This window comes from Amblyraja radiata, chromosome 14 (genome assembly GCF_010909765.2).
Source record: "Amblyraja radiata isolate CabotCenter1 chromosome 14, sAmbRad1.1.pri, whole genome shotgun sequence".
In the NCBI taxonomy this organism is placed as follows: domain Eukaryota; kingdom Metazoa; phylum Chordata; class Chondrichthyes; order Rajiformes; family Rajidae; genus Amblyraja; species Amblyraja radiata.
In genome coordinates, this window is record NC_045969.1 from 35,861,227 (window position 1) to 35,887,274 (window position 26,048).

Sequence of the window (26,048 nt, forward strand, 5' to 3'; positions counted from 1 at the left end):
CTACGGCCGGGACTCTGGAACTCCGACCTCGCTGGAGCCGGCATATCCGTTCCAAAAGCCGACTTCCGCATTCAACTTTGGGCCGGTATTTCAGTCCCAAAGGCCATGTCCTCTGTTGGTCTGGCAATATCCCAAGGCTTTAGAATCAGAGGTGCTGAAAAATCGGTGGTGGAACTGTATATTGCAAATCTTTAGAAATGTTACACAGGAAAGTGAGAGAGAACTGTTTTTCATATGACTTCAACGGATTGGTTTCACTTTAGATTAAGTTTAGTTTAAATTGGGCGATACAGCATGGAAACAGGCCCTTCGGCCCACCGAGTCCACGCCGACCAGCGATCAACTATACACTAGTTCAATCCTGCGCACTAGGGACAATTTACAGAAGCCAATCAACCTACAAACCTGCACTTCTTTGGAAAGTGGGAGGAAACCGGAGAAAACCCACGCGGTCACAGGGAAAATGTACAAACTCCGTACAGACGGTCAGGATTGAACCTGGGTCTCTGGCACTGCTGTGCCACCATGCCTTCCACTTTGCGATTTGTTAGTAAATGCACATAAAGCTCCTCTGCTTTGCAAACAATGTGCTGTCTTATGAAAATAGCACAACTTCTCAAAGCAGAAAGAAATAATCCATAGCATGAAAGTGCATGTAATATGCATGTAGCAAACCTAACATGCCTTTTGAAATGCCTTTACAATAAATATATCATCTTAGGTTTTGGTCTCCAGCATGTTAATATAAAAGTAGTCCATCTGCACTTTTGCGGCCTGTGCCATGAATTCTGCCCAGGGAAGACTTGTGAGGTTATAAATCTGCTTATGAGTGAATTTCTCCCTGTTTGCTTTCTTCGTGACTGGAAGAAAGATTCTGTGCTGATAGTAATTTAAGAGGACAGTCACAGCTCATGAAAAAATCATCACTAATAATCAAGTCAGAATAAAACCCGCCACTCCACATCACCAGAGACATTTCACGGTTTAATATTTCATGCGGTGGAACTACCTGCCGCAGGAGAAATTCTCAACAGTTCTCCGTTGCGTGCAAATATTTACTTAAATGTTTTGATGCGATAAAAGCAGTGTGGTAATACCAGTACGCTTTGACTGATCCTTATAAATAATGGTAATTATATGTGACACCGCTCTCCGCAGGTCACTGTGTGCTGGAACCACTCGCATGCACTTTAGGAGCTTTTGGCTTGCGTGACTTGCAGAAAGAGTGCCACAGGAATTCACTGCATAAGGATGATAAATGTCTGTTTTGGCTGCCGAGAATTGGACTCAATCATGGGTCTGCAGAAACATCAAAATACAATCAAGGTCTAACATCAACCCCGCCAGCTAGACAAATTCCTCAGGCTAAAAATAAAAGACAGCGAAGCGACTGGTGAAACACTGAGGCTGACTGCGCTGTTTCTGCACTTCTCAAAGGCATTTCTATTAAGCAAGGCAGATACAGCCATTTTGTCAGCCTCATTTTACATTCCAGAAACAACTGCGCTCCAGATATTAATGAAATCTGCTTGTGAAAATTATATCGTACAGTTAGTTTATTTTGTTAATTGATATGTGTAAAATAGATTCCTTGAGACAATTGTTTAAGGGGTTTAACACAAAGTCCAGCCTTGGGTGAGGTGGACTGCTGAAAGCGTAGGGGGTCCTTTGAGAACGAGGAGGGCCGTCGAGAGCTAGCCGGCAGTTAGACCCCCTACATTCATGGCCCTTCTTGCGCTAACACACCAGAAACTAGGCTGAGGGCCAGGTCATCAGGCCAGGGCCTATAAACTGGAAGTGCATGCGAAACACACTGATAAAGTGCCTGATGCTGCTTATATGTGTAAACATGTGTGCAAAAGGGAAATCTGTATGAAGTCCCCATCTACAAATTTAGCAAAACAAAGTATCCACTATCTAAGTTAGTGTTCCAATTGCCTCATCTTACTTTTATTTAAACTAATTATTTCAAATGAACCTCAACACATAAATTGAGGGCGGCAAAGTGGCGCAGCCAGTAGAACTGCTGCCTCACAAAACAAAAGACCCAGGTTCGATCCTAACCTCGGGTGCTGTCTGTGTGGAGTTTACACGTTCTCCCTGTGACCATGTGGGTTTCCTCCAGGTGCTCCGGTTTCCTCCCACATCCCAAAGTTTGTAGGTTAAATGGCCTCTGTAAAATTGCCACTTATGTGTAGGGAGTGGATGAGAATGAGAGATACCATAGTACTAGTGTGAATGGGTTGTCGATGGTCAGCATGGACTCAGTGGGCCGAAGGGCCTGTATCTCTAAAAATAAAAGTAAACATTCATACTGGATACCATATTTCAAGGTTTAATTGCTTGAAGATCAAGTTAAACGTGTTTCAGTTACACTGAAGTTTTGATTCTTCAGTCCCAACCAAATACAGAAAGAAATAGATTTTGTTCCAATCAATTTTTGCAAACAATCAGTAGAATTGCAACTGAATAAATTCTCATTTGCCCATTCAGTAGATATGATCAGGCTAATCTGGGTTAAGCTAACCTTTCTACCTCATCACATGGCCTGCTATTTTTGACCAGCCAAGCTGGACATTATCTATTCAAAGAAGAAAAGTCCCGACCCTATATGTCACCCATCCTTTATCTCCAGAGATGCTGCCTGACCCGCTGAGTTACTCCAGAATTTTGTGTCTATCTTTGTTTATTCAACAGATTCTTATTTCATGTACAGTATCTCTCAATTTCAAAGACATGGAACTATTTCTATTATGGTCAAACCAAAGATATCTAAAAGATGCAAGGACACAAAGTGCTGAAGTAACTCAACAGGTCAGGCAGCATCTCTGGAGAACATAGATCCTATCCATGTTCTCCAGGGATGCTACCTGACCTGAGTTACTCCCTACACTATGTGTCCTTATCTGTAAACCAACTTATGCAGTTCCTTGTTTCTACACATCCCAAAGATGTATGGGGTTTGTAGGTTAATTAGTCTCTGTGATATTGACCCTATGTTTAGGGAGTGAATATTGCAGTCATATTTCTTTGATCTTCCATGGAAGAGTTTTCCACTTATTTCTTACACCTATCAAGTTTAATACTAGTGTCTCTCTCTATTGATTTTTCAAAGCGTTTACAATTGTTTCCTCTGTACCCATTCTCCCAGGTGCAGATCAATAGAATTACACTGGATAAACATTTGTACATTAATTTCTGCCATAATATTCCATGTTCTTTTTAACCAAATTAATTTCTGAAGTCTTTGCAGCTCTTAATCTCCAACTCACCTTGTTGAACACATTATTCAATGTAAGAGTAGCTGCTTGACACGCTGAGTTACTCCAGCACTGTCTTTTTTTTCCCCTAAACCACCATCTGCAGTTCCTTGTGACATGTGTGTTACGTGTTTAACTACGCTCTTTCCATCTGTAAAAAAAAACATCTTCTAAATACTTCACAAGTCGTTGGGTCTTTACCTTTCTTGCTCCAATCTATAAACTATTTCCTACACTCCTTGTGTGTCTTATAAGTATTCAAAATTATTCGCTATTATAATAACACTGAGGATAAAATACGACTAGCGTTAGAATACCGTACATCTCTGTTTATCCCAGTCATTGCAGCAACAAGGAATTGCAGGTGCTGTTTACCTAAAACTGGAGAATTCAATGCTATCTAAAAAACTGGATATTTTCATTATTTCCTTCTTAATGGCCTGTCCCACTTTCACGAGTTATTCACGAATTCTCTCGAGTTTTCCCCTTGATTCAAACTCACAGAATGTTCGTAATGGGTCCGTAGGAGGTCGTAGGAGTTCGTAGATATATCGTAGCGGCTCGTTATGCCAGCCGTAGGTACTTGTGGCATCAGGTAAGTCGGGACATTTTTTCCAGCCCACTAAAAAATGTCCATGAGTAAGAAAATGGTCGGCATGAAAGAAATTGCACCTTTTTAACTCGTAAGGAGGGCATCGAAATAGTCTTGCGAATTCGTAGATATACTCGTAGGAGTTCATGAACATAGTCGTGGAAGGTCGTAGGAGTTCGTAGATTACCACGATCTTGATTTTTTGAATTATGTCTTGAAAGTGGGACAGGCTCTTTAGAAACAGTGATTAAAAATAAGAGTAATATGTGTAAGGAGTTTCCTTAAATGGAGAGATGTTCAGAAACGCTGTATTATTTGGTCACCTTACTCAGTACATGAAGTTGCAGGCCTTTATTAAAGATGATATGGTGAGACCACACTTGGAGTACAGTCTGCAGTTTTAGTTGCAGGGGAAGGAAGGCATTAAGTTTGAAAGGGTGCAGAAGAGATTCAACAGGATGATACTTGGACTTGCAGCCTTGAGAAATATAGCATGAGTGTGGACAGGTGGAGATTCAGATACAGTTTCTTCCCAGCTCTTATCAGGCAAATGACCCTGCAGGTCAGGCAGCATCTCTGGAGAAAAGGAATGGGTGACATTTTGGGTTGAGACCCTTCTTCAGACTGAGCATCAGGGGAGAGGGAAACTAGAGAGGTACAGGATAAAATCAGTGCCAGCACCGATGACTCGGGAAAGGTGGAGCCCATGATGGTCCATTGTTGGCAGTGGAAGAGGTGTAAATGAAGGGATATAAAAAGTTCAACCACAGACTTGGCTTCACCTCGACACAGGCAAATCTTGAGTTGGTACCTGAATGGCTTATGCAGTTATGACTTGTATTCCAGCCAGTTAAACTGCAAGAGCTCAGCTTGATCTGAACAGCCCTGTAGGCTTGTTGTTGATGAATCATTTATCCCAAGGGATGACAAGGATTTTTACTAGAACATCGAAGGTGGCAGCTAGTCAATCTTCATTCTTACCTGGGGTACGTGACCTGACTTTGGCTGCCATAAAGAAGGATAAAGCTGAATAGAATTACCTTTGCGTTCAGAGTTAGAGACTTGTTCCACACGCAGGAATCAAGACTGCCGATGGTGGCAGACACTTTGTTGATTTTGTTATCAGTCAAGGTTAAATGAACTGATGAGAAAAATAATGTAAAAAAGATGCAATGTGCTGGAGTAACTCAGTGGGTCAGGCAGCCTCTCTGGAGAACATGGATAGTTGAGTTTAGTTTATTGTCATGTGTACCGAGGTACAGTTAATAGCTTTTGTTGCGTGCTATCCAGTCAGCGGAAAGATAATACAGTACATGATTACAATCGAGCCATCCATGGTGTACAAATAAACAATAAAGGGAATCACATTTAGTGCAAGATAAAGTCCAGTAAAGTCTGATCAAAGACATTCGAGGGTCTCCAATGAGGTAAATAGTAGCCCAGGACTGCTCTCTAATTATTGGTAGGTAGGTTCAGTTGCCTGGTAACAGCTGGGAAGAAGCTGTCCCTGAATCTGGAGGTGTGCATTTTTACACTTCTGTACCTCTTGTCTGATGAGTGAGGGGAGAAGAGGGAGTGGCCAGGGTGTGACTCGGCCTTGATTATGTTAGTGGCCTTGCTGAGGCAGTGCGAGGTGTAAATGGAGTAAATGGAAGGGACTGAAGAAGGGTTTTGGCCCGAAACGTTGCCTCTTTCCTTCGCTCCATAGATGCTGCAGCACCCATTGAATTTCTCCAGAACTTTTGTCTACCTTCAATGGAAGGGAGGTTGGTTTGTGTGATGGTCTAGGCTGCATCCACAATTTTCTGCAATTTCTTGCGGTCTTGGATGGGGCTGTTCCCAAACCATGCTGTGATGCATGCCGATAAAATGCTTTCTACCGCGCCACTGTAAAGTTGGACAGGTGAAGATAAACACTGAAGACTAGTCTAAAGAAGGATTCCAATCCAAAACCACCTGTTCATTTTCTCCAGAGATGCTACCTGACCTGCTAAGTTACTCCAGCATTATGTGTTTATCTTTGGTTTAAACCAGCATCTGCAGTTCCTTCCTACACATGGATAGGTGTTGCTATGGGTTTGGTCCCTTCTTCAGACTGATGAAGTTCCTCAGTCTGAAGGAGAGTCTTGTCCTGAAACCTATCCATGTTCTCTATGGAAGCTGCCTGACTCGCTAAGTTACCCCAGCACTCTGTGTATTTTAAAAATAAGTTCGATCCTCCGTGGGTTTTCTCCAGGTGCTCCGGTTTCCGCCCACAAGCCAAAGGCGTAGGTTTGTAGGTTAATTGGCTTCTGTAAATTGTAAATTCTGCCTTGTGTGTAGGATAGTGCTGGCTGGTCAGCACCGACTCGGTAGGCCGAAGGGCCTGTTTCCATGTTGCATCTCTAAAGTCGAAAGTCAAAAGTCTAATACCACATTTAGTCTTCAGGAGAAGAGACTTGGATTTTGTAATTGTATTTAAACTCTGGCTGTGACTGCACACATTTGTATCTCATCTCACTTCATCAGTATGGAATAGTGCACTGGCATAGATCAATGAAATAGATTGAGTTTTGCTGATGTTATGAAGTACCAGCTCGCATTTGTGACAGCTCTCAGAAGGCAGTGGAAGATTTTCAAAGTTCTGTCCATGGAGCATTTGACAGTGAAGCAGACAACAGTATCTGCAGCTGAGCCAACTTATATGCACTTCTTACTCTTTGGTGAAGACAGAGTGAATCTGTCAAAACTCCTACATGTTAGAAACCCAATCCATCACATCAGATCAGGGTGCCTCAAATTATACAGATTCAGTATTTATTTTTAACCATTGTGAATCCTAGGTGAAAGAATGAATATCAATCATGTGGCTTAAATTATAATGCCTGCTTACTGCTTGTAGCCAAACTAAAGCTTCCAACCTCACCTAATGCTTGGTGCACCTGATTTTTTTAGTTTAGTTTATTGTCACCTGTACCGAGGTACAGTGAAAAGCTTTTTTGTTGCGCTATCCAGACAGCGGAAAGATTACATGATTACAATCAAACTGTCCAGAGTACGAATACAGTATAAAGGGAATAACGTTTATTACAAGATAAAATCAGTGATGTCCGATTAAAGGCAGTCCGTGTCGACCGGTGATCTCCCCATACACGAGCACTATCTTGTACACTAGGGACAATTTGTAATTTGCAGAAGCCGATTAAGCTACAACCCTGTACGCCTTTGGAGTGTGGGAGGAAACGGAGCATCCGGAGAAATCCCATGCAGTAACAGGTAGAACGTACAACCTCCGTACAGACAGCACCTGTAGTCAGGATCGAACCCGGGACTTCATGCGTTGCGAGGCAGCAACTCTACTTTGTGCTGCCCTTCGGTCAGTAGTATACAATGTATAAAGGCTGTTAATGTAATGAAGGAAATGGTGCATATTTGTAGTGATGTTCTGACTCAAAAAATGTCTCTAGTATATGCAACAAATGCTGTCTGATGCATGTTAAATATTTTAGGGCACGAATATTCCAACTAATGCTGATATTCAAATTAATTTACTGCAATGGATTTCTATACCTTTTTTTAGATGTTAGTGAAAGCCGAATCTACTGCATGAGAATTAACCACCATATACATCAATAAGTAAGAACTCGAAAAATGGGTAACTTCATGAAGGAATTCCAAATGCAAGCACCAGCTTTAAATATTGGTGGTATTAAAATCAATTCAGGGTCAGACACGTTCAGCCAATGAACCACTGAATATTGTGTCAATCTGAATTGACTAACATCCATTTGCACTTCAATAATCTTTATTTTACTAAAATATCATCTGGCTGCATGGCACGTCACTTTCAAGGCAGTGTGTCTCGATTTTGCAGACAGCGTAAATGGTAACAGGTCATTGTCTTTCTCCTGAATGGCTATGTTTCTATAATAAGGGCAATGAGAGATCACCATGTCTCCTTCGCATATCTCCTGGCTATATTTGAATTCATTTCCCTTTCAGTTATTCCTACATATACAGGTCACAATCAGTAATAAAGGATGTCAAAGTCACTTTCCGCTTTCCAGTGTTTTCTTTTTTAATACCATGACAACTCACTCACCTTGTCAGACGATATAGGGTCATCCGTTTCATCAAAGTTACATTACTGCAGCAATAACTTGCTCGGAAACCATAGATGAACATACAGTTTTATTACCTAAGTATTGTACAAGCGAGGATACCAAACAGATGCAAGTAGGACCAATGATTTGAGTTTATATTTTAGATATGTCTATCGTCTGGTTTGAGTTAATAGAATTTTACCTTGCATTGATTTTATTTTTAAACGGACCTATAAATGTCGTGAACAAGGAGAAAATAAATAATTATAGTGTTATTAGAAAATGGTAGCCGAAAGGTCAGATAGATCACGCACAAAACAGCGTGCACGGAATTTACCCATCAGCAGTGGCTTTGCAAGGTGCACATCACCACCTTCTCAAGGGCAATTCAAAAAATATACTGGCTTTACCTTAAGAGCCTCTGTCCAAAAACCCCAACTCCTATGTGGATATTACTTATGAGGGGATTGAAACTGCTTGAATTTAACTTGCGTCTTCTGCATAGGGGTGGCACAGTAGCGCAGCGGTAGAGTTGCTGCCTTACAGCACCAGTGGCCCTGCTTTGATCCTGAACATGGGTGCTGTCTGTATGGAGTTTGTACTTTCTCCATATGGTCGCTGGGTGCTGTGATTTCTCTTCACACTCGAAACACGAACAGGTTTGTAAGTGAATTGGCTTCGCTAAATATTGTAAATTGTCCCTGGTGTGCAGGACAGTGTTAGTGTACGGGGCGATCGCTGGGCGGCGGCGACTCGGTGGGCTGAAGGGCCTGTTTCCGCTCTGTACCTCTAAAGTCGACAGTTTAAAGTACAGTCTCACTATTGTTCTGATTGTTTAGAGATACAGCATGGAAACATGCCTTTTGCTCCACCGAGTCCATGCTGACCATTGATCACCCATTCACACCCACTACACACTAGGGGCAACTTACAAAGGCTGATTAACCTACCAACCTGCACATCTTTGGGGTGTGGGAGGAAACTGGAGGAAACCCATCACGGGGAGAACTTGCAAACTCCGCACAGACAGCACCCAACGGCAGGATCGAACCCAGCTCTCTGGTGCTGTGAGGCAGCAGCTCTACCAGCTGCACCACTGTGTCGTCCAGTAGAAACACTATTGCCAATTGGAAGTAATAAATTTGCAAAAGTATGCAGGGATCAATTAATAAATGATGAACCTAACCATATTCATCAACATATTTGGGAAGCCTTAAATTTGTATAATCAAATTCAGTTGATGAAAAAAAAACTCATGCTACTTAAATAGGACCAAATAAAAATTCTGCAAATATTCGGAACCACTGGATGTTCTATATTTTTTTAATCTCAGGGGAGACTCCCCGAGGATATAGAGATGGAAACAGATTCATCATCCCTTGTGATCCAAATCCACTGCTGACAACAACACAGTGGAAGTGAGTGGGGGTGGCAATTAGAGGTGGAGAGAAATCTCTCTTGTCTTTAACAGTCCTAGTGCAGGTACACATTCAGGAATGAAGGCACACACTCAACTCTTTCCTCTCCAAAAATCTTCTTTTCAGACAGATTGTTAGGCAGAAAGTCACATGAATTGCTGAATCCTTGATGCATTCTCTCATTTGCTGCAGAATGGCATAGAAGCCTCAATAGTAATAAACAGGCCCTCAACAGAACCATTCTCAATTAAGACTGGCAGCAAACATGGCAGCAAGAAGGGTCTCGACCCAAAATGTGATCTATCCATTCCCTCAGATTCTGTCTGACCCGCTGAGTTACATCAGCACTTTGTGCTTTGCTCAAGATTCCAGCATCTGCAGTTCAAGTAAGGTCCCGACCCAAAACCTCACCCATCCATGTTCTCCGGAGATGCTGCCTGACCCGCGGAGTTACTCCAGCACTTTGTGTCTTTCTTTGGTAAACCATCATCTGCAGTTCCTTGTTATGACATTGGCAGTTCCTTGTTTCTCCATGGCTGCAATGTTTCTTGTTGAAATGCTGCATCACACTTCCTACAAACCTCCTGTGGCTGTGGCACTAATCTACAGCGTTAATGCAAACTGTTTCAAAGCAGCAATAACACGCCTGAATCACCCCTGAGCCAAACTTCAGTTGTTGAGCTGCAGTGTGCGGATTACGCATGTGTTTACATGTGTTTGACATGTTAGACCATGGCTGGGATGAGGGGTGACATTTGTGGCTAAAGCAGGGAGTTGGAGCTGAGGCTTAAAACAAAGCTCGATGACTTCAGGCCAATCAGGGACAATTTGTCATATATATAGTATTTAGTTTTAGAGATACAGCATGGAAACAGGCTCTTTGGCCCACTGAGCCCTCGACGACCAGTGATCACACGTACACGAGTTCTATCCTGCACACACTATTTACAGAAGTCAATTAACCTACAAATAGGCACGTCTTTGGAATGTGGAAGGAAACTGGAGCACCTGGAGCAAACCCACGCGGTCACAAGGAGAATGTACAAACTCCATACAGACAGCACCCATAATCAGGATTGAACCCGTATCTCTGGCGCTGTAAGACTGCAACTCTACCACTGTGCTACCCAATTATTTGTGTTGTACATGTACATTGGAAGAATAAGATTGTAATAATATGAAACCAGTATCTATGGCATATCTGTACCTCTCATTAGCCTAATTCATCAGCCTAGACTTCCATGCAGTTTTAATTTGTACAACTAAGTGGTAATGATTTTATTTGTAATGAACAAAACACAAAATGCTGGAGTAACTCAGCGGGTCAGTCAGGCAACATCTGATGAAGGAATGGGCAGGTGAAGTTTCAGGTCAGGACTGCTTCAGAATTATTGTCGGAGGGGTAGAAAGCTGGAAAAGAGAGGTGGGTCAGGACAAAGTCTGGCAAGTGATAGGTGGATAAAGGTGAGGGGGGTTTGGTTGGAAGACAGGTGGAGTAAGTGAAAGGCTAGAGATGAAAAGAAGACAAAAGGGTGTCAGATAAAGAGAAAAGCAGAGTGAAATGTCAAGCCAGGGGGAGGAATATGTGGAAAAGGACAGGGGAGGGGGGGGGAGGAGGACACGGGGAGGGGTGGGAGGACATGGGGGGGGGGGGGGGAGTGTAAGATGGGGGGGGAAGGTGGCGGGGGATGGGGTGGAGAGGCGGGACAGGATAGTGGAAGAAATGCATGTGCACTGGTGTGGGGGTGGGCACAGGAATGGGAAAGCAGGTAGGGGAGTATTACTTAAAATTGGAATATTCAGTGCTCATCCTGTCCATATAAAGGATTCCATCTAAGAATAATAAATCGCTGAATTTATTCTACTCATGTTTAAGAAGGCAGTGTTCTCAGTTACTAACTGTGGTGTGAGCACTTCCTTTCTTCTGCGGTAGAATATGTCACTGTATCAAGTGTAGGCTATTGTGCAGGAGGAATTTAAGCAATAACTTCAATGTATTCTAAATTACATGTACTCTGAGCTTTTAGTTACAACAGCATGAAGTTTGAACTGCTGCTTCACAGCACCAGAGCATCTGGTTCGATCCTGACTAAGGGTGCTGTCTGTGTGAGGTTTGCACATTCTCCCTGTGACTACATGGGATTCCTCTGGTTCCTTCCTCATGCTAAAGATGTGTAGGTTTATAGGTTGATCCTCATCAGTAAATTATCTCTAGTGTGTAAGGAGTGGGTGAGAAAGTGGGGTTACAGGACTTTTGTGAATGGGTGATCGATGGTCAGCATGAAATTGTTGGGCCGAATGGCCTGTTTCCGTGCTGTACCTCTAACCCAAGCTGAATGAAGGACCTTTGTGCTGAATTAGTTTACATGAATGTAATTGTATTTTTCAGTGAACACAGATCATGTCAGTTAAAACCAGCTTCTGTGCTAACATGTTTGCATTACAGATTAAAACCTCAATTAGCTCAATATAATAAACATGTAATACCACTTTCGTTCTATAATTGTGAAAGCACCAGTAAAATCTACAGAAAATAAACAAAACCCAGGAAGAGTGAAAACAGAAAAAGCCTGTAGAAAAATGTTTAACGTTGATTAAATTATACCACATCATTATGCTTCTCTTCAAAGAATTGGTTTAAGCAGTTGAGAATTGAACTAATGAACATAAAGCTATTCAAATTAAAAATGGTTTCTCTGCGGTCTAGGTTGTATTTTCTCAGTGGATGCCTGAAATACTCTCTGAGGACACGGTACCTTCTGAAGTCCCTCTTGTGAAGGTCAGTGCACAAGTTGAATCATTTCTTCACACAAGCTGCTCCCTGTGGGGTTCATTTTAATCATGTGATGGATAGTTTGGTGGTTTCGGTGTTTACTTTTGAATTTAGTCAAATGTAATTACATTCTATTGTGTTGAAAACAACCAAAGTAAATCACGGCGATACAGAAGAAAGCAAAGTTTGTGGGGTAGTCCAGGGTGGGTCAGTAGCGCAGCGTTGTTAGAGTTGCTGCCTTGCAGCGTAAGAGACCTGGGTTTGATCCTGACTATGGACGCTGTCTGTATGGAGTTTGTACATTCTCCCTGTGACCACCTGGGTTTTCTCTGGCTGCATTGGTTTCCTCCCACACTCCAAAGATGTACAAGTTTGTAGGTTATTTGGCTTCTGTAAGTTGTAAACTGTCCCTAGTGTGTGTAGGATAATGCTAGTGTTTGGGGTGATCGATGGTCGTCGTGGACTTGGCGGGCCGAAGGGCCTGTTTCCGTGTTCTATCGCTAAAGATAAAGCGAGTCAATGTTGCTCACTCATTGGTGACATTTTCAATATTTTCACGTTATTTTCAAGGGCCGTGGATAACATGGAATATTTGAGGCCGGGCATTTACAGAATAATAACTTTAAGAAGTCTATTACAGAAAAAATCATCACCGCCTATGCAGTTGATATGATGCTCTATATGGAAAAGAATAATTGGGCAGGCATCAGAATGGTGCTGGAGCATGGTGACTCTTGGCCAGCTGAACTCAGAAGTGGATCTGCTATCATCCATTCTACCCTTCTCACGGGTATGCAACATCAAGCCAACTGTCGTCGAAATGTTTTTGAACATTTCAAAATCCAGCGGCGACAAGGGAAAGGTTACGATACTTGAGACAACTCAGGACAATGCAGGCTTTACCCAACGACCATGTGGCAACAGCCCATTTTCCGGCTGTCACCGATAAAATTGCCTAAGCGGGACAGGCCCTTAAGTAGATAGAGTGGTAAAGAAGACATATGATATGTTCACCTTCATTGGTCAGGAAATTTAGTATAAGAGTCAGGAAGAAATGATGCAGGAATAGGAATACTTTATTGTCACATGTGACTTGGCATAGTGAGATTCTTTGCTTGCATACACAATGTATACAAATAGCAGCCCCCTATGGCGCTGACAAAGTTACAAAGCATGCCGGCTCCCCCTTTTCAACCCCCCTCCCCAACAGTTCCCCCACACGGGGTCCTCTATTGACCCCCCCAAATTGTCCATTGTTCCTCCCCTCCCCCCTCACTGTGGTCCCCCATGTTCTCATCGACTGTCGATCGCGGTTCATCCTGTGAGGCATCGCCACCGCCACTGTGAGGTTTTGTAAATAAGCTTTCTAAACTTCTCCCCAGTCTAGGTCAGTCAGTCATTAAACCACTGATTCAAGCACTGGAACAACTAATCTTTATTTTTTAGAAAACACAACAAATCACCCTATACGATACCTAAACCACTAAACGCTCTTCCAGCAGATCGACAACGGACCTCGTGGGGGCTGCCTTTTATAGGTCCCCGAACTTGAGGGGCCGAACTACAGTGGGGTGGTACATTTACAATCCAATCAAGTATAACAAATTACAATAACACATTACTGACAGGTACACTGGCCAATTACAGAATCTTCTTACATTGTTGCAGGTGAAGCTTCTGGAGGGGGCTAACATAACCTTGAATATGCAACATTTACCCTGGGATTCAAACAAACCAGACAGGGTTTAACATTTCAACCAATCAACACTTAACAGGGTAACTGTCTCGTAACATTATTTACAATATATACAAGGCTCTTGCAAAGACCCAATTGACCTCATGCATTTTACATTTCCTATGATGTTCTTTGCAGAAATCTCATCCATCTGTCAACTTACTAAGCAACACTGATCTGGGCCACAGACTTGCTGGCACCATCAGAAGCTTATCCCATTTCTACAGAGCACACCAGACTTGGCCAAAATGGCCTAGCAATACATAAGTCCTTATTAAAATGTGGGTACTATGGCTGCTCAATTTTAGCCAGAATAATCAGCTTCACCGCCGCCGCTAGGCCTCACTGCTGTCGAGGCCCCATCGTCTTATAGTATTTAGGTGAGGCCACGTTTGGAGTTTTGCATGCAGTTCTGGTCGCAACAATACAGGAAGGAGTGGAGGCTTTGGTGAGGGTGCAGAAGACGTTGTTGCCCGGATTAGATGGTATTAGTTAAAAGAAGTTCGATGGTTTTTTCTGGAATAGCAGAGGTTAAGTCAAGACCTGATAGAAGTATATGAAGTGATGAGAGGCCGGAAAAGAATAGATAATCAGGGTTTTTGTCCCAGGTAAAAATATCAAAGACTAAACAGCATAGCTTTAAAGTGAGTGGGGCAAAGTTTAAAGGGGATATCCATGGCAAGTTTTTTACACAGAGAGTGGTATGTGCCTGGAATGTGTTGCCAGGCATGGTGGTGGAGGCAGATTCAATAGCGACATTAAAGTGGGCTTTGAGATGGGCACATGGATACACAAGGAATGGAGGGACATAGATCGTGCAGGCAGAAGAGGTTAGTTTCACTTGACATCATGTTTAGAATGGACAATATAGGCCACAGGACCTGTTAATGTGCTGGACTCTTCCATGTTCTTTGTTCAATGCCGTAAAAGGTGTGTTTAAAAGTGCTACAACAAAATGCTAGTCTGCATAGCACTGGTCAAAATATGCAATCAACAGTTCAGTAATTTAATTTTTAACGGATATTGTAAAAAATATCAATAGTTTAGTTTATTGTCATGTGTAACGAGGTACAGTGAAGTGCTCTTGTTCGTGTGCTATCCAGTGAAAGAAAAGACAATGCATGAATACAATACAGAGCACAGATAAAGGGTACAACATTTAATGCAAGATATAGCATTGAAGTCCAATAAAGTCTGATTAAAGGTAGTTCAAAGGTCTTCAATGAGGTAGATGGGAGATCAGGATCGCACTCTAGCTGATGGGAAGACAGTCCCTGAATCTGGAGGTGTGTGTTTTTAAACTTCTGTACCTCTTGCCTGATGGGGGGAGGGGAGAAGATGGAGTGACCGGGGTGAGACTGGACTTTGATTATGTTGGCGGCTTTGCCGAGGCAGTGTGAGCTGTTTAATGCAGGGGAATGTTCCATTTGAACAAACTGACATGGGTTCGCCTTATTCCCCTTGTTGCAAAAATTATGTTGGTTACCGTCGCTAATTTTCTCCTCGTTAGCGAGGGAGTGGGAAGGATGTGAAGTTTCTGGGGGAGGTGTTTGCATTTGGCTCAGAGCACAAGACATGCAAGTATGTATAGTATCATCATCAGCTGTTTGTTGGATTCATCTTATGTGCAAAATTGTTAGAACTAAAAATATGTTGGTAATTGCAATGTCTGCCAATTGTTTTAATGGCCACAACCAAAGACAAATTCCTTCCCTTCGGTGTCTCCAGGGAACGCCTCCCATATTTGATGTTCTTGCATTTTTCTCACCAGTAATGGCTTTGTAAGGAAGGCACTCAAATTGCTTTCAGTCTCGGCTTCGTGACATACAAAACTGAAACGGAAGATGGATGATTCTCCCGAGCACCTGATAGTGACAATGTAGTGAATTTGAATAAAGAAGATGCTTTCAGCTCTTTAGTCCTGAAGTAAATTGTGGACATGAATAATTATGGAACTCGAAGCTTGCCTTGGAGGCTGGGATGTGCCCTCAGGGAATCCTCTGCTGATATCTCAAGAGTATTGGAGGTCAGTAGCTGAGATTCCCAGATTTGAATGTTACTGGGAATGAGAAATAGATGCAAAAAATAAACTGCTGGAAGATCTCCAAGAGTGAAGCAACATCTGTAGAGGCTGTGGCAACCCAGTACCTAAAACGTTGATCAATGCTTTGCCTCCACGTATGCTGCTTGACCCATTGAGTTCTTCCAGATTTTATATATTTTTTGCTCCTAATTCCAGCATCTGCAATCTCTCTTTTCTTCATGATAACGGCATCCTTAGTGCATTGCCAGATTACATCTTGTGAAGGTTGATGTGGGAATCAGTCAGTCTTCCCACGCAAACCACCCCCTCCCTAGGTACTTTCCCACACAACCGCAGGAGATGCAACACCTGCCCCTTTTCCTCTTTGTTTTGCATGCAACACAGTAAAGCCCTACTGTACATAAACACACACATACCCAAGTCCAAGAGTGCAACAGTTATACTGTAGGAATAGTAGATTACACTGAAGATAGCTTTGGTCCTTCTAAAGAAAGATACACAGAGAGACATCCCAGAGACATCAGTTTGAAGAAAGGTCCTGACCCGAAACATCACCCATTGCTTCTCTCCAGAGATGCTGCCTGTCCAGCGGAATTATTCCAGCAGATACAGCCAGCCCTGCAGAGTTACTCCAGCACTTTGTGTCTTTTTGTAAACTGGCATCTAAAGTCCTTCTAAGTTTGCTTTCATAGAAACATAGAAACATAGAAAATAGGTGCAGGAGTAGGCCATTCGGCCCTTCGAGCCATTCAATATGATCATGGCTGATCATCCAAATCAATATCCCATACCTGCCTTCTCTCCATACCCCTTGATCCCTTTAGCCACAAGGGCCACATCTAACTCCCTCTTAAATCTAGCCAATGAACTGGCCTCAACTACCTTCTGTGGCAGAGAATTCCACAGATTCACCACATCTCGGTCCTAAAAGACTTCTCTCTTATCCTTAAACTGTGTCCCCTTGTTCTGGACTTTCCCAACATCGGGAATAATCTTCCTGCATCTAGCCTGTCCAACCCCTTAAGAATTTTGTAAGTTTTTATAAGATCCCCCCTCAATCTTCTAAATTCTAGCGTGTACAAGCCGAGTCTATCCAGTCTTTCTTCATATGAAAGTCCTGCCATCCCAGCATTTCAGCTTCCATTCCCCAATCCATGTGTTGTTTGTTCTCTCATTTATCTATTTAATCTATTCAGTGATATTCTTGGATCATGAATTTTAACTTTGATCTGGCAGTTCTCCAGCCTGCTACTGATAAAATGTCTATAAGATGTCCGTGCCTTTAATAAGTTCTCGGTCTGAGTGAATAATGTACTGTTTGGAATCTTCAAAATAGTAAAACAGTCGTAAAGTATTCAAGCATCTAATTTACTGATGTTATTTGCAGTCCACTGGAGCTTTCTCATTTTCTGTTGGGTTAATTAACAGCTCCCATTAAAATAACATTCCTGTGGAAACAAGAAACTGCGGATGCTGGTTTACAAAAATAGACACAAAGTGCTGGAGTAATTCAGCGGGTCTGGCTGCATCTCTGGAGAACGTGGATAGGTGGCGTTTCAGGTCGGGACTCTTCTTCTGGGATGACCTTCGAAGAAGGGTCCTGACCTGAAACATCACCATCTATGCTCTCCAAAGATGCTGTCTGACCCGCTGAATTACTCCAGCACTTTGTGTCTTTTTATTAAAAAATAACTTTCCTGTTGTTACGTGCCTTTCGTATCTCTTAAATGAACAAATTGTTCACCTTCTTACTGACTATTACCAGTGTCAGTTCTGGTGTTAGTTTGACTTTTTTGCCTTTAGAAATATTTAACTGGAGTATTTCACCTTGAGGTATCCAGAGAGTCATAGAGTGATACAGTGTTGAAACAGGCCCTTCAGCCCATCTTGCCCAAACCAACCAACATGTCACAGCTGCACGAGTCCCACCTGCCTGCGTTTGGTCCACATCCGTCCAAACCTGCCCAATCCATGTACCTGTCTAACTGTTTCTTAAACGTTGGCGTCGTCCCAGCCTCAACTACCTCCTCTGGCAGCTTGTTCCATACACCCACCACTGTTTGCGTGAAAAAGTTACACATCAGATTCACCTTCATTTACCTCCCAGTTAACCCTACACTTACTTTGGGGCCCCACTGTGATTCAGTGGGAGGGTTGGGGTCACATAGTTGCAGAGACCCCAGTTCAATCCTGACTACAGGTTCTGTCTGCATGGAGTTTATACGTTCTCCCTGTGACCGCATGGGTTTTCTCCGTGTGCTCCTATTTCCTCTCACATTCCAAAGATATAGAAATTTGTAGGCTAATTGGCCTTGGTAAAATTGTAAATTGTGCCTAGTGTGTAGGATAGTGCTAGTGTATGGGGATTGCTGGTCGGCGCGGACACTCTGGGCCAAAGGGACTGTTTCCACAATGTATCTCTAAAGTCTGAAATCTAAACTCCCTCCCAGCTTGGGCAACTCCCTGCCTACCTGTCTGAAGAAGGGTCCCGACCCAAAGTCTTAAGAAGGGTTCCGACTCCTTTCCTTTTCTCCAGAGATGCTGCCTGACCCGCTGAGATACTCCAGCACTTTGTGCCTAACAGCATCTGCAGTTCCTTTCTATGCAGTACCTGCTTATCTATCTGGTCTATCTTTTCTAAAAACTGCATCACATGAAGACAAGCCATTTTTCAAGAAAATTACAACTGCTTTTCAAAGATTCTTCGCACCTATGCATAAATCCTCAGGATGAAGGCATGTATCTGAATAATTTACATGGGTTGTGCACAAACATACATGATTATGGAGTTGGCGTGGTGACTATGGATGAGTGCACTCAGGACTCTTACTCCGGGGGACAGCATTGCATAGAGCACGTAAGTCTATTGATTCTGCTGACACCGCTCCTCACCTTCTCGTCTGACCTACCAGATATCTGCTGTTTATTTATAGTGTATCTTCTGGACAGATTATTGATCTTATCAAACTCATTCTACCGTGAGTGAAAGTGGAAGGAAGGATAAAATGGAAATGTTGGTGCATGTGCTTTTGTGTGACATCTGAACATCTATTGGGTGTAGAGTTGAGACTCTAAAGGGTAATATGATCAAAACACATAGTGCTGGAGCAAGAGTCAAGAGAGTTTAATTGTCATATGTGGCAAAATGGATCATTGAAATTCTTACCGGCAATACTCAAAGGGTCAGGCAGCATCTGTGGAGGGAATGGATAGGTGACTTTTCGGATCAGGATCTTCTTCAGACTGATTGGAATAGGGATGAGAAAGCTGGAAAAGAGGTTCATGGAGGGAGTAACTGTTACACTATAATGCTCTATAATGCAGGGGCAGCACTGTCGTGCGGTGGTAGCGTTGCTGCCTCACAGTGTCAAAGATCCGGGTTCGATGTAGAATGTAGTGTTGCAGCATTATAACATAACAGTTACGGAAAAAGTGCCGGGTCTGCAAAGTGGTGGGTTGGAGGATCAGTACTACACCCTAGCTTAGGGATGAATTATGCAGTAGCCCGATAACAGTGGGGAAGAAACTATTCCTGAATCTAATGGTACATGCTTTCAAGATTTTGTATCTTCTGCCCATAGGAGCGGGATGAAGAGGGAATGACCAGGGTGAAAATGGTCATTGGTTATGTTCCCAAGACAGCATGAAGTGTAGATGTAGTTAATGATGTGGAGGCTGGTTTGTGTGATGGACAGGACTACATCCACAACTCTCTGTAATTTCTTGTGGTCTTGGGCTTTTTTTAGTTGAGAGATAGTGTGGAAACAGGCCCTTTCGGCCCACCAGGGATCGTCGCACATTAACACTATCCTATACCCACTAGGGATAATTTTTACATTTAGCAAGCCCATTAACCTACAAACCTGTAATTCTTTTGAGTGTGGGAGGAAACCGAAGATCTTGGAGAAAACCCACGCAGGTCACGGGGAGAATGTACAAGCTCCATACAGACAGCAGTTAGGATTGAACCCGGTTCACCGGCGCTACATTCGCTGTAAGGCAGCAACTCTACCGGTGCACCACCGTGCTGCCCTATTTGTCGCCAAATCAAGTTGTGATGCATCCCGACAGTGCGCTTTCCACTGTGCATCTACAGAAAGGTCAGAGTCGTTGGAGACATGCCTAACTAACCTCCTTGATTCCATCCACGTTGCCCACCAGTCTTCTTCGCACAGTGAAGCACTTTGAAACTCTGACATTTTAAAATTCAAACTCAATAGGCTTTTCTGAATGCAAGGAAATCGATATAGACTTTAGGCAGTTTCTATGGAAATGGAAAGATATAAAACATGCCACTGGTTTCCTAGCATCTATTTAAAGTATTCCACAAAGTCAAGATCAACCCCAGTGCAATCTTAACATTTGGCATAATTTTAAACTAGATTTTCTCTATAAAAAGATTCAAAATATATTTGTTGCAGCTTAAATTACAGGGTACTAGCACTTCCCCAACAGCTGAGCTATGCTGACAAAATCTCAGGATGTTTTATTACCAGAGGGAATTGTACTTGAGATCTCTATCTGACATTATTATCAGTTGATCTATTGCAATATTAATAATGTTAGTTCTTGAGACCATATGGTATTTGAATTTCGGAGCAGATGTGGTAATCTTCTATTGCGACATTTGTTGCAAACAACATGTCCCCGAATTCTAGAGAAAACCTTTGATTCCTTTAAAGCCTCAAACAAATTCTGCCTGAAAGCTATTCCATTTATCAAGTACATTTATAAATACATGACGCATTTGCAAAGAATAATTCAACAATTCAAAATATTTCACAATAATTCAGCTGGGTAAGAAGGCCAAGGAATGGCAAATGGAGTTTTATTCAGATACGTGCACGTTTTGGGAAGCCAGACCAAGGTAGGACTTTCACAGTGAATGATACTGACCCGGGGAATGTTGTAAAACGCAGCGACTCAGGAGTACTGGTACATCTTTCCTGAAAGTGGCGTCACAGGTAGACAAGGTGGCATAGAATGCTTGTGGCATGCTGGCCTTCATAAGTCGGGGCATTGTGTTTAAAAGCTGAGATATTTTGCTGTGGTTGTTCAAGATGTTGCTGAAGCCACACGTGCAGTATTATGTTCAAAAAGGAACTGCAGATGCTGGAAGATCGAAGGTACACAAAAATGCTGGAGAAACTCGTGCAGTATTATGTTCAGTTTTGATCACCCTGTTATTCCATTTAGCTAGAAAAAGTGCAAAACAATTGATGAGGATTTTGCTAGATATCAAGGGATTGCATTATAGGGAAAGATTGGGCAATATCAGATGTTATTCTTTGAAGTGTAGGAGGGATGATATTCTAGTGCTGTATAAAATTATAAAGGACATAGGTAAGTTTGGGGAATCAAGGACTAGAGGCCATAGGTGTACGGCGAGTGGGAAAGTTTTAATAAGAACCTGACAGACAGGTTTTTTTTACACAGAGGTTGGTACTTATGAGGAATGAGCTGCCAGAGAAAGAAGTTGAGGCAGGTCCAACAACAGCATTTAAAAGGCATTTGGATAGGTACATGGATTGGAAATGTTGGGAGATATGAAAGGTTGGGAGAGATATGGGTCAAAATGCAGGCAAATGGGTACTAGATTAGAATTAGTACTATCTTGGTCAGCATGGACAATTTGGGCCAAAAGGCCTGTTTCCGTGCAGTATGACTCTATGAATAAGGTAACGTTCAACATCATTGAACACTTTTTAATATAGCAAAGAGGAACAATGATGAACTGGTTTCTTTGATCATAGATTAGGGCCACTGCTAGGTCCATCGCACTGTCTTAACTCAAATACTTCCTCTGTCAGATCGCCCATCACCCTCTCTGTGAAAAAGTTGCCCAACAGATTCCTATTAAAGGTAGACAAAAATGCTGAAGAAACTCAGCGGGTGAGGCAGCATCTATGGAGCGAAGGAAATAGGCAACGTTTCAGGTCAAAACCCTTCTTCAATGTTTCGACCTGAAACGTTGCCTATTTCCTTCACTCCATAGATGCTGCCTCACCCGCTGAGTTTCTCCAGCATTTTTGTCTGCCTTTGATTTTCCCGCATCTGCAGTTCCATCTTAAACAGGTTCCTTTCATCTTAAACCTATGTTTCCTGGTTCTTGACCCCTACTCCTGGTATCTATTGTTACCCTATCTAATAGATAGTCCTATCTATTGTCATAATTGTCATGATGTCCTCTGCCTCTGGACTTTCCATATTGAGAAGAGAGCCACTTACCCATTCCACTTTCAGTTCCTCCAAGAATCTTTATCAATGAGATCTCCTCACATTCTTCTAAACTCCTTTGAGAACAGGTCATTCTTGCTCAGCTGCTCCTCAATAGGAAAAAGTCCTAATCTCAGGAATCAATCCTGTGAATCTCTCTGCATTGGCTGCAATGCAAATGTATATTACCCAATCTGTTGAGATCAAATGTTATGGTGTCACCAAAGCCTTTTGCAATCTCAACAACACTTTCATACTCCAACCTGCCATAGTAAGTTACTATGTTCAAGAAGGAACTGCAGATGCTGGAAAATCGAAGGTAGACAAAATTGCTGGAGAAACACAAGTAAAAGTAATGATAAATACACAAGTAAAAGTAATGATAAATAATGTTGAAATAGAAAGAGTGTATGAAAATACATTTCTGGGTGTGATTCTTGATCACAAAATCTGCTGGAAACCCCATATAAAACATGTGAGAGCAAAAGTAGCACAGAGTATTGGAGTGATGGGGAAAGCAAGGCATGTTTTGAATGAGAGAGCACTGTATATTCTGTACAGCTCACTTGTGTTACCGTATTTAAATTACTGTGTGGAAGTATGGGGCAACACCTACAAAACCACCTTACAATCACTAAGCACACTACAAAAAAGAGCTATTCGTATAGTAAACAATGTAGGATATCATGAACACACCAATATACAAAATTTAAAATTACACACCTTAAAGATTAAGGATCTGGTAGAATTTAAGACTGCACAAATAATTTATAAAGCAAAAAATAAACTGCTACCTGTAAACATACAAAAAACTGTTCAAAGACAGAGAGGGGGGTTATAACTAGAGGAAAACTAAACTTGAAACAGCATTATGCTCAGACCAATTTAAAAAGTATGTATATTTCCATTTGTGGGGTGGTTTTGTGGGATGGTCTTGACGAAACGATTAAACAAAGTATGAATATAATGCAATTTAAAAAAATGTACAAAAGATATATCTTTGAAAAGTACAGTAATGAGGAAGGAGAATGTAAATCTCACAGATGTTAATGGTGCTTGTTCTTTTTGTTCTTTTCTTTTTTTGTTCTTTTTTTCTTAATAGCTTGATTGGAGTAGTTTTATTTGAATTGTCTGTTTAGTTTATTTTATTGAATTTTGCATTTGTTAATGGTGAAGAATGGGGGTAGGACTTGACAAGCATAGGCTTCTTCCTATCCCTTTTCGAACGAGTCTAATGTGTATTATGTTGAAATTGGCTTTTGATTTTTTAATTTATGTATGTACATATATGTTATGTATATGTATATGTGTATGTGTATATGTATGTATGTATATATGTACATGTATATGTATGTATGTGTGTATGTATTTATGTATATATATATATATGTATATATATAATTTTCCTTTTATTTATTCATTTTCATTTTTTCTTTTCTTCTTTTTTTTTTTTTTAATCGTTCGAAATAAAAGATATCAAAAAAAAGATATCAAACTCAGTGGGTGCCCTTGGGTTTCAGCCCGAAATGTAGCCTATTTTCTTCGCTCCATAGATGCTGCCGCACCTGCTGAGTTTCTCCAGCAATTTTGTCTATCATAGTAAGTTACTATATTCTGCACTCTGTATCTTCCACTTTGCTTTATCTATTGTATTTGAGTTTGACTTGATTGTATTTATTTATGGTACAGCTGATCTATTTGGATAGAAAAACAAAGCTTTTTACTGTACCTCGGTACACATGACAATAATAAACTTAACAAATAACAAATAATATATTACCTTTGAAGTATCTTTAATAGGACTTCATAATTCTACAATGTTATATCTTGCACATAATGTTGTACCTTTATCCGTTGTCTGTACACTGTGGATGACTTGATTGTATTTTTATTTAGGCTTCTTTGACTGGACAGCATGCAAACAAAAGCTTTTCATTGTACCTTGGTGCACATGACAATAAATTAAATTAAACTAAACTATAAACCTAGACTTTTTCTCCAGAGATGCTGCCTGGCCCGCTGAGCTACTCCAGCACTTTGTGTCCTTACAGGTATCTTTGGTGGAATTCAGCACCTGTAGGTCTTTCTTTCTAAACTTCAACCTAAACCTAAATGGCAAAATATTTGATTGGGTGATGAAAAACTGCAGATGCTGGAAATCTGAAACAAAAAACTGAAAATGCTGGAACCACTCAGCAGGTCAGGCAGCATCTTGGAGAGAGAGAAACAGCGGACAGTCCCTCATCATCACGTGATCAGATTTAGCTCTGTAAAACAATGGGAGTAGTGAGGCACCATGGGATGGCAAGGTGAAAGCGTTGACCAAAATAATTGGTGGAGAGGACTTCTATTTTCACATCGGAACTCTGAAAAGAATTGATGCTTCTACTCTGCCAGTTGCCATCTGAGATTTCCCACTGTTTGTTACGCTGTGCCACTTTAAACAGATGCACAATAAACTCTTGAGAAATCCCAAAGAGCTACTCAACTGTACATTTTGTTTCCTTGGTGGAAAATCAAAATATCAAGGTACAGCTGGTTAAATAAGACTAGCATGCAAATTAAAAGTACAAAGAGGACCAGAACTAATGAGAAACTCATTTACATTTTTATATCCTGCATTGTATTTATTCATTGCTTCATTATTCATTTCAAACTCAAGATTTTATTGGGCGCAGTAGGAGCACATCTTTAGTTATGATACCAAGGATCAATAAACAAGCTTTTCAGGACCCAAGGATGCCCAATCACTGAATCCAGATGCAAGGCTTTATTACTTATATTTTCCCGCTTGCTGGAGTTCAGTTAATGGCCCTGGCCATTGCTTGCTTCATTAATTGGCTGTCAATCCACTCAAGGTGTGCAAAATGAGCATTCTGAAGCATAAAGCCTGACCGACCAGATGAATAAACTTACTCAGCAAAACTTTAAGATAATTCATTACCTCGAAAATAAAACACACAAAAAAAAATTAACACATTGGTTACTAAAATCAAAAAAATACACCCTGTTGTTCCAAGCCTATCTCTGTTAAAGCTTAGTTTAGTTTGGAGATACAGGGCAGAAACGGGCCCTTCTGCCCAGCAAGGCCACGCCGACCAGCTGATCACCTGTACACTAGCACTATCCTACACGCTAGGGACAATTTACAGTTCTTACCGAAGCCAATTAACCTACATCTGGAATGTAAGAGGAAACCAAAGCACCTGGAGAAAACCCACGCAGTCACGGGGAGTACAGGCAAATTCTGCACAGACAGCACACATAGTCAGGATAGTAAGATTAAACGAGAACTTACCAGTTTGAAGTTTGATCTTGATTTTATGAGGAGTTACGATGAGCGATTACGTGAAGAAGGGTCGTCCGTCTGCGTGCGCGTCAATCTTCAAAGCAGCGGTGTTAAATCACAGATAAAAAAGAAGACCTGAGAATAGTAAGATTGTGAAAAACTTGAACTACCATATGACCTTGATAATATGAGGGTGGGAGCGGTGGGCACGTAATCGCTCATCGTAACTCCTCATAAAATCAAGATCAAACTTCAAACTGGTAAGTTCTCGTTTAATTTTACTATTTTACTTCGGAGTCACGTGAGTGACTACGTGAAGATTTCAAAGCTCTGTGATTTTACGCCGGTTACGAATCCAGGCGTCACACACTGAATGGATTGACCATGGATGCGTGTAATCATTAAAGCATTCAGACATTACGTAGTTAAGTAAAGAAACTGATGCTTTAAATGAAAGAAAAGTTTAAAAAAAAAGTTACCCCTCCCAACCTTGGGGGGGAAACTAAGGGACAGAACTTAAAATGGTACGTGCAAACACCCCCAGTCCGGTTATAGGTTTGTTATAAAACCGGTGGACCGTTATTTCATTCGTCCATCCAGCAGCCACTAGGATGTCGTCAAGGGGCACGTCCATAGCTC